Below are 9,633 nucleotides of genomic sequence, written 5' to 3' on the forward strand. Positions count from 1 at the left end.
ATAAGATTATATATGGGCCCCCCCCTAAGCTGTGCGAAGTATAGGGTTGAGTTTGCCTTATCCGTCTTGCTGACAGGGCATTGCAATGGAAAACAAGAGGACAATTGCATAACAGAATAATTAGAATACTGTCAAATATGATATTCAGAATGACAAAACAGTAAAATAGAAAAGAAACAATAAAGAAACAAAAAAGAAACAAAAAAGAAACAAAAGCACCACAAGTCCCACAGTCCCAACATCTATCTAAGGATATGCTATGACCAGGTATTGGTAGGCGAAAGTCAATAAAATAATAACCCATCAAGGACTCCATCAAAGTAATATTTTCTGAGATATTATCAGTGCCATGTGCTAATTCAGTAAGGCAGAAGGAGTTAAGGTCTGTTAATTCATGGCTAAAAACATGGTGTAAAAATGAGGGGTTTGACTTTTTAGAACACTGGCCGGATTTTTCACTAGGGTACAATTTGTACAGGAAGGATGGATTGCACCTGAATGACATGGGTGCAGGTGTGTTGGGGGAAAGGATGGTAGCACGTTTAGAGAACCTTTTAAACTAGGCAAAGGGGGGGAGGGTCAATTAGAACAGAGAGATCAGTCTCTGAATATGTCACTCCCTTAATATCTCAAGGAAGGGATGACTTAAGAAATGTCACATTAGAAAATATAGAGGAAAGCACACCAAGTAGCAGCAGAAAGCACATGAAAATTAAATGTATGACAACAAATGCAAGAAGCATGACAGGTAAAATGGGGGAGCTGACGCTCTTAGTTGCAGAAGAGGACTATGATGTTATCAGTATAACTGAAACTTGGTGGGATGATTCACATGACTGGGCAGTTAACTTAGAGGGGTATACATTATTTAGGAGGGACAGGAATAACAAAAGGGGTGGAGGAATCTGCATGTATATTAAACCTAACCTTAAACCTACAATAAGGGAAGATATTTATGATACAAGTGACAATGTAGAGACCCTGTGGGTTGAAATAAAGAGTGGGGGGAAAAATCCTAAAAAAATATTACTAGGAACATGCTACAAGCCTCCCAGCATTAGTGACCTGGAGGAAAATCAACTACTTATCCAAATAGGTAAGGCTGCTAATAACAGTGCTGTAATTATGGGAGATTTTAACTACCCTGATATAAACTGGGCCAATGAAACTAGTAATTCAGCTAAGGGGGATAGATTTATAAATGTTCTCAGGGATAACTTCTTGTCACAATTAATAAAGGAGCCAACTAGGAGTAAAGCGATTTTGGATTTAGTGCTATCAAACAATACAGATATAATATCAAACATAGAAGTTAAAGAACATTTGGGTAACAGTGATCATAACATGGTCACATTTGAAATCTATTTTCAAATGCAGTGTTTTAAAGGCTTAACTAAGACTTTTAATTTCAAGAAAGCAAAATTCAACGATTTAAGGAAATCATTAAATAATATAAATTGGGACAATGTATTTTCTAATAAAAATACAGAGAATAAATGGATAATATTTAAAAATGTGTTAAATAAATATACATATCAACACATACCATATGGTTATAAAAATAAAAATAAAAAAACAAAGCCGTTATGGCTAAATAAAAATGTTTTAAGAGAAATTAGGAAAAAACGTAGGGCATTTAAATTATTAAAAGAAAATAGTACAGACTCAGCATACAATATTTATAAGGAATGTAACAAAGCATGCAAAAAAGCAATCAAATTAGCCAAAATTGAAAATGAAAAATTAATTGCCAAGGATTCTAAGTCTAACCCTAAAAGGTTCTTTAAGTACATAAATAGCAAAAAATCTAAGAAGGATAATATAGGTACATTAAAATGCGTGGAGGGTAGCATGATAAATAATGACAGGGAGAAGTCTGAGGTACTAAACCAGTTTTTTTCTTCAGTATACACAAGAGAGGAACCATTGAATGCTACTTTGGAACAGAATAGAACATGCCAGTCTATACCACTAACTGCGTTTTGTTTAGAGGATATCAGGAAAAAACTGGAAAATATTAAGGTAAATAAAACTCCAGGCCCAGATGGAATACACCCAAGGGTGTTAAGGGAACTTAGCACTGTTATAGACAAACCTTTACTCTTAATTTTTCAAGACTCATTATCCTCAGGCATGGTACCCCAGGATTGGCGTAAAGCTGATGTGGTGCCACTCTTCAAAAAGGGAAGCAGGGATGATCCAGGAAGCTATAGACCAGTTAGTCTGACATCAATAGTGGGGAAGATATTTGAAGGGATTATAAGGGATTATATTGATGAGCATATTCGTGTAAACAAGATTATGAGTTCTAATCAGCATGGCTTTAGGAGAAATAGATCATGTCAAACTAATCTAATTAGATTCTACGAGGAAGTAAGTAAAAATATAGATAAAGGGGAATCAGTTGATGTGATATACTTAGATTTTGCAAAGGCATTTGATACAGTGCCACATGAGAGATTAATGCACAAAATTAAGGGACTGGGAATAGCTGAAAATGTTAGCTCATGGATAAATAACTGGATAAAAGATAGGGAGCAACGAGTAGTAGTAAATGGATCATACTCAGATTGGACAAAGGTAATCAGTGGCGTCCCCCAGGGATCAGTACTGGGCCCTGTTCTTTTTAATATTTTTATAAATGACTTGGAGCAAGGATTAAATAGCGACATCTCTATTTTTGCAGATGATACTAAGTTAAGTAAGGTCATAAGGTCAGAGCAGGACGAACTCTCTTTACAAAGGGATTTACTAAAATTAGAACTATGGGCAAGTGAATGGAAAATGAGATTTAATACGGAAAAATGCAAGGTTCTACATTTTGGAAGTAAAAATAAGCAGGCTACGTATTTTTTAAATGGGACAAGACTTAGCCAAACACAGGAGGAAAGGGATTTGGGAGTAGTAATAGATAACAAGCTAAAGATGGGTGCACAATGCAGGGCAGCGGCTTCAAAGGCTAATAAGATACTAGCATGTATTAAAAGAGGCATTGATTCAAGGGAGGAAAGCATAATTCTGTCATTATATAAAGCCCTGGTAAGACCTCACCTTGAGTTTGGAGTGCAGTTCTGGGGACCAATTGCTAAAAAAGATATTGCAGAACTAGAAAAAGTTCAGAGAAGGGCCACAAAGCTAATAAGGGGATTGGAGAAATTAACCTATGAGGAGAGGTTAGCCAAACTGGGTCTGTTTTCTTTAGAAAAAAGGCGCTTGAGAGGTGACATGATTACTTTATATAAATATATTCAAGGCCCATATACAGAGATGGCAGAAGCTCTGTTTATTCCAAGAAAATTGTTTCTGACAAGAGGTCATAATTTAAGGTAGGAGGAAAGGAGATTTAATCTCCTGCAACGGAAACGTTTTTTCACTGTAAGAGCAATAACATTGTGGAACTCATTACCAAAGGAGGTAGTGAATGCCAATACCATAGATACATTTAAAAATAGTCTGGATAAATTTCTGTATATAAACAAAATTCATGGATATGATTGCTAGTATTAAATGGGTCACATTTTAATGGGGTTATTTAAGCTTAACTGGAGCTTTTTGTAAGTATTTTAGATTTGTATAGGTTGAACTCAATGGACTTCAGTCTTTTTTCAACCTTATCTACTATGTTACTATGTTACTATGTTACAAGTCTAATTTGCCTCCTCGGAGGAAATAGAATCTCTCGAGTGTGAGGTCCGAATCTACCCTTTCCCTCCACTCGTCAATATTGGGAATGTTAGGGGACTTCCAGTTTCTAGGTATAAATTGCTTTGCTACATTAACCAGTATTAAAAACAGTTGCTTTTTAATCTTACATGATAATTGTGGAGCTTGAGACAGGAGGGTCAGTTCTAAGCTAGGGGTTAGTTGTGTGTGGAGGACTTTGTTGATTTCCTCAAAAATCTTTTTCCAAAATGTGTTAATTGGTTCACAATCCCACCAAATGTGTCTTATCGTACCTGGGTGACCCCCACATCTCCAGCAAACGTTTGAGCATTTTTTAAATATGAATTTGAGTTTTGCAGGTGTTAAGTACCATCTCATGAATATTTTGATATTTGTTTCTTTGGCCCTTGCGGAGTGAGCTGACTTTGACAAGTTTTTAAATCTGTTGTACCATTCCTTAGGTGGTGTATTCACCACTAGTTCCCTATCCCAGCTTTTTGTGTATGTTGGGAGTTTTGGGTACCTATTGTCTAAGACTATTTTGTAGAGGGCAGAGATAGATTTTTGGGACTTCGTACCTTGTATGCAAGCCTGTTCAAATTGTGTTGGGGGTCTTGTGAGGTCTAGTTTGCTTCTAACGGGAGTATATAAAATGCCTAACTTGGTGATACCGAAACCAAGAGGAAAAGAATGGAATTTCCATGTCATGTATCTGTTGTTTGGACATTAACTTGCCTCTATCCATGATTTTGTGTATGGGAATTAGGGATTGATGTTCTAGATGGACCTGTAACTTTTCCTCAAGGCCCGGGGGGAATTCCTTATTGTTTAGTAATTTTGTAAGTGGGGAATAAATTGTAGATATTCTCTTATATGATTTTAATATGTACTGCCAATCTTTCCAGGTCTCATTTGTGATTGAAAGCCGCGAGATGGATGTTCGTCTGGAAGCCTGGAGATCCCAGCAAAGGTTGCCTAGGCCCTCCACCCCTGCCAGATGGTTTTCTATCTGAGCCCAGCCCCTAGGGACTGTGACAGAGCTATTACACCATTCGGCAATCCTCTGCATAGAAACAGCTAGCTTATAAGAAGGAAGGTGAGGGATCCCCAAACCTCCCCTGTCTGGAGTCCTATATATTGTCTCTTTATTAATATGTGGTGGTCTACGCCCCCATATATAATCATTTATTATCTTCTGAAGAACTTCCAAATCTTTTGATATATTTTGCAGAGGCGCTGTTTGTAGTAGGTATAGGACTTTCGGTAGAAGGACCATTTTTGTCACCTGGATTCGGCCCAGCCAAGAAATATTTTTCAGTGACCAGGAGGAGGTCAAGGATTGGAACTCATTAATTATGGCCCCGTAATTAAGTTTACGTGTGTGTTGTGGATCAGATGATAGGAATATCCCTAAGTATTTTAAACAATTTGGTTGAACTTTCAGGGGACACTGGGATTTAATGGCTTCTAGAGACTGTGGGGTGATATTAACCAGGAGAAATTCAGATTTTAACATGTTTACTAGAAAATTAGAGACTTCACCATAGTGTGAGAACTCGTTCATGACATGAGGTATTGTGAGATTACAGTTCATTATCTCTATAGAAAAGAAAACAATTGATTTATGTTTTGTATGTATGTAAATATAATCTCCAGTAATACCATGACTGAGGTATTAGGAACCTGTATATTTACAATTTAATAGTTCATTCGTGGTTAAAGTCACAACTATGAGACTAATTAGTAGTGACAGACTCAAAATAATGAGTTAAGTGATTTAAGGTTATATGTATAATGAACACTGATAAACCTTAACTGATTACTTATCATTGGTGGAATAGTGAACATTAACACAATATCTCTGAGTATTAAAATTAGAGCACAATAAATAGATAATGAGCATAGAAAGATTTTAGTGTGATCTCAACTTGTATTCCAAAAAAGAGATAAAAGTCATGTAACAATTGTATTCGCAAAGATAGAATGTAGTTTCCTCCAACTGTTAAGTATTTTCAGTAATGCATTACAAAGAGATTTTTGTCCTAGCATGCTGAAACTAAATAACGTTGGTGCACATACCTTTTCAAAGAGCTGGGTTTGTTTAAATAGAGGTTGCTTGTCTTACTTGAATAACAGAGATCCAAGCGTCTAAAGGCAGAGCGGGAGAGCAGCGTTCAAGATACACTGAAAGCCTTCGACTCTGGCGTGGTGCGCAGTGAAAGCGGAGATGACGTCACTGACAGGCTGTGTCTCCGTATCGGGTAGATTCCGCTTGAGCTGCAGGCACACACAGCTGAAGATTTCTAATGGAATTAAACTCCTAACTAGTAAGGAGAAAGTTGCAAAACATTAAACACAGAAATTCCCCAATAAACTAAGGAATAAGTTGAATCTTGAATATAAATAAATCTATGATACAGGGAAATAACGTAAGGCTTATATATCTTCAGTAGATAGAGAGACTGGAACTTGTCTCCTAAATCTCCTTCAATAATCAAGCAATGATTTCTGGAAGTGGGGGTGTTTATATAAGATAGAGTTTGGGGAGGAGAACTTGACTTAAAGGTATAGTAATAAGCCAAATGTTGACAGATCCCCCCATTCAAGAGCCCCTCCCAGCAGCTTGAGGACTCGGTTTATGGGGAAAACGAACATGGAAATCCCTCAATAAATCAGGTGCATTTAGGTCACGTAAAGGAACCCATGAATTCTCATCATCACCATAACCTTTCCAATGCACAAGGTATTCGAGTTTCCTCCTACGAACTCTAGAGTCCAGAATCTCATCAACCTCATAATCCTGAGGATCAGGTAGAGCGAGAAGAGTGGAGTCCGCAGATGGAATCGTAGTACCCCTAAATGGTTTTAATAAGGATACATGAAATGAGGGGTGAATTCTCATGGTGGGAGGTAATTTTAAGGTTACCGCATTCTCATTGATAATCCTGAGAATCGGAAATGGACCAATGTACTGATCTGCTAGTTTTTTTTACTAGGCACAGGTAGTTTTATATTCTTCGTGGATAACCACACCATATCTTGAGGTTTGTATACTGGTGAAGGTAATCGTTTCTTGTCAAAATATTTTTTCTGAGATTCTTTAGCAGTAACCAGATGGCCCTGTAAAGATTCCAAAATGTCTTTCAGAGATTCAGTGTAGTTGGTAACTGATGGAGAATGTGAACATGTAAGAGTGTTTGGGTAAGTACGTGGATGATAGCCATAAGTTGCGTAAAAAGGAGAGATTTTGGTTGAGGTATTAATTGAATTGTTGTAAGCGAATTCAGCACTAGATAACCAATCATACCAATCATCTTGCTGAGATGAGACAAAACATCTCAAGTATTGCTCAAGAGTCTGGTTTAAACGTTCTGTCAGTCCATTAGACTGAGGATGGAAAGCTGTTGTCAGTCTCAGGGTGATGTGTAAAGTTTGACATAAGAATTTCCAAAATTTTGAAGTAAATTGACTTCCACGATCTGACACAATGGATGCTGGTAAGCCATGTAATTTAACAATGTGACTATGGAAGACTTTGGCTGTTGTAAAAGCAGTTGGCGTTTTTTTTAATGGAATAAAATGAGCCAATTTAGTTAAATGATCTACTACAACCATTATGGTATTGTGACCATTTGAGACGGGTAAGTCTACAATAAAATCTATTGCTATCATATCCCAAGGTTTTATGGGTATGGGTAAAGGCATTAAAAGTCCATATGGCTTATGGTGTTCTTTCTTCTTCTGTGCGCAGGTTTGACAATTTATTATATAAGATTGAATGGCAGTTTTCATATGTGGCCACCAATATTCCCTACTGACAAGTTCAGTAGTTTTTCAATGCCTGGATGACCGGCTAAGGGGGAATCATGATGTTGTTGGATAATCTGGTCCCTTAGAGTTGGTGGAACATATATTAATCCATTATTCAAAAATAACCCAGACTCAGAATCTGGGGTACAAATTGGTGGTATATCTGGATCTAAATGTTGTGCATGAAAAATGTCAGCTGTCTCTAGAACTGTTACAGCAATCATTTTTGTTGACGGAATTATATAGTTATTAATTTGAGAGTCTTCTGTTGAATCAAAAGATCGGGATAAGGCATCTGCTGTTACATTCTTTGTTCCAGGTATATGGGTAAGTAAAAAATTAAACCTATCCAAGAATAGAGCCCACCGTACCTGTCTAGAAGACAGAGTTTTATTTTTCTTCAGGTACTGAAGATTTTTATGATCAGTATATACCTGGAAGGGGATAGTCGTTCCCTCCAGAAGATGACGCCAATGCTCCATTGCAGATTTCATTGCTAGTAATTCCTTATCGCCTATAGAATAGTTAGTCTCTGCAGGAGTTAGTCTTCGAGAATAATAAGCGATAGGATGTAAATGATTATCTTGAAATCCTGGTTGTAGGAGTATAGCGCCAATTCCAACATTGGAAGCATCCACCTGTAAGGTGTATGGTAAGTCTGGATTAGGTAATCTCAAGATAGGAGCTATTGTAAATTTCTCCTTTAAAGTGTGAAAGGCCTGTTCAGCCCTGGAGTCCCAAACAAATTTTTGTTTCCCTGTAAGACGAGTTAAAGGTTGAACAATGGTTGAATAATGATTTATGAATTTCCTGTAAAAGTTAAAGAAACCTAGAAATCGTTGAAGAGATTTCAAGGTAGTGGGTGTTTGCCAATTGATTATGGCTGTGACCTTTTCTTGATCCATCTGAATACCTTTGGGAGAGATAATATACCCCAAAAATTTTATGGTATCTTTGTGGAACTGGCATTTTTCCATTTTAGCGTATAATTGATGATCACGTAGAGTTGAGAGCACCCATCTTACATGTTTCCTATGCTCCTCTAGAGATTTGGAATATATAAGAATATCATCCAAATAAACAATTACGCACACATCCATTAGTTCTTTGAAGATTTCATTTATAAAAAACTGGAATGTGGCATAACGTTATATTGAAATAACCCATATCTTGTTTTAAAAGCTGTTTTCCACTCATCTCCGGATCTCATACGTATTAAATTGTATGCACCTTTTAAATCTAGTTTAGTGAATATGGTTGCACCATTTAGACGTTCAATTATTTCCGGGATGAGTGGCAATGGGTATCTATTTTTTATGGTGACAGAGTTTAGAGCACGGTAATCTATTATGGGTCTGAGCGTGCCATCTTTGTTAGTTACAAAGAAGAATGCAGATGCTACAGGTGAGGATGATGGGGATATAAAACCTTTTCTTAGGTTTTCATCCAAATATTCTCTTAAATGTTTCAATTCTTTTTGAGATAGTGGAAAAATCTTTCCTGATGGTATCTCTACCCCAGGTTTGGTGTCAATCGGACAATCAAAATGCCTATGAGGTGGCAGTGATTCAGCATTTTTTAAATTGAAAACATCATTGAAATCATGATATTCATGTGGTAATGCAGAACCTATGAGACCAATATTTACATATGGATAACATGTCTTTAGACAATATTGTGAGGTAAAAATGACTTTATTTTGAGACCAATCTATGGACGGGTTATGTTTTTGTAACCATGGTAACCCAAGAACTATGGGATGAATTGAACTAGGTATAATGTCATAAGATAGAAATTCTTTGTGTCCATCTGGTGTGATGGTTAACAATGGTATTGTGTGGTGAGTGATAGGTCCCTTTAAGATCTGAGTACCATCTATTACCCTTACAAAAACAGGAGAGGTTTTCTGCAGAATAGGTATTTTATTTTGTTTTACTATAGACTCAACAAGAAATATACCATCAGCACCGGAATCAATAATGGCTTCGTTCTGAAGTTGCTGATTGTCCCACTGTAAAGACAATGTTATTGATAAGTGTGATGGGTGTTTTAGTTTTTCACATGCACAGTTGTAAGTTAACTTACCCTTCTTCTGATGAGAAAGGACTGGGCAGTTAGCAACATCGTGATCTTTGTTAGCGCAATAAAGGCATAGGTTTG

This window comes from Bombina bombina, unplaced genomic scaffold (assembly GCF_027579735.1).
Source record: "Bombina bombina isolate aBomBom1 unplaced genomic scaffold, aBomBom1.pri scaffold_1525, whole genome shotgun sequence".
NCBI lineage: Eukaryota > Metazoa > Chordata > Amphibia > Anura > Bombinatoridae > Bombina > Bombina bombina.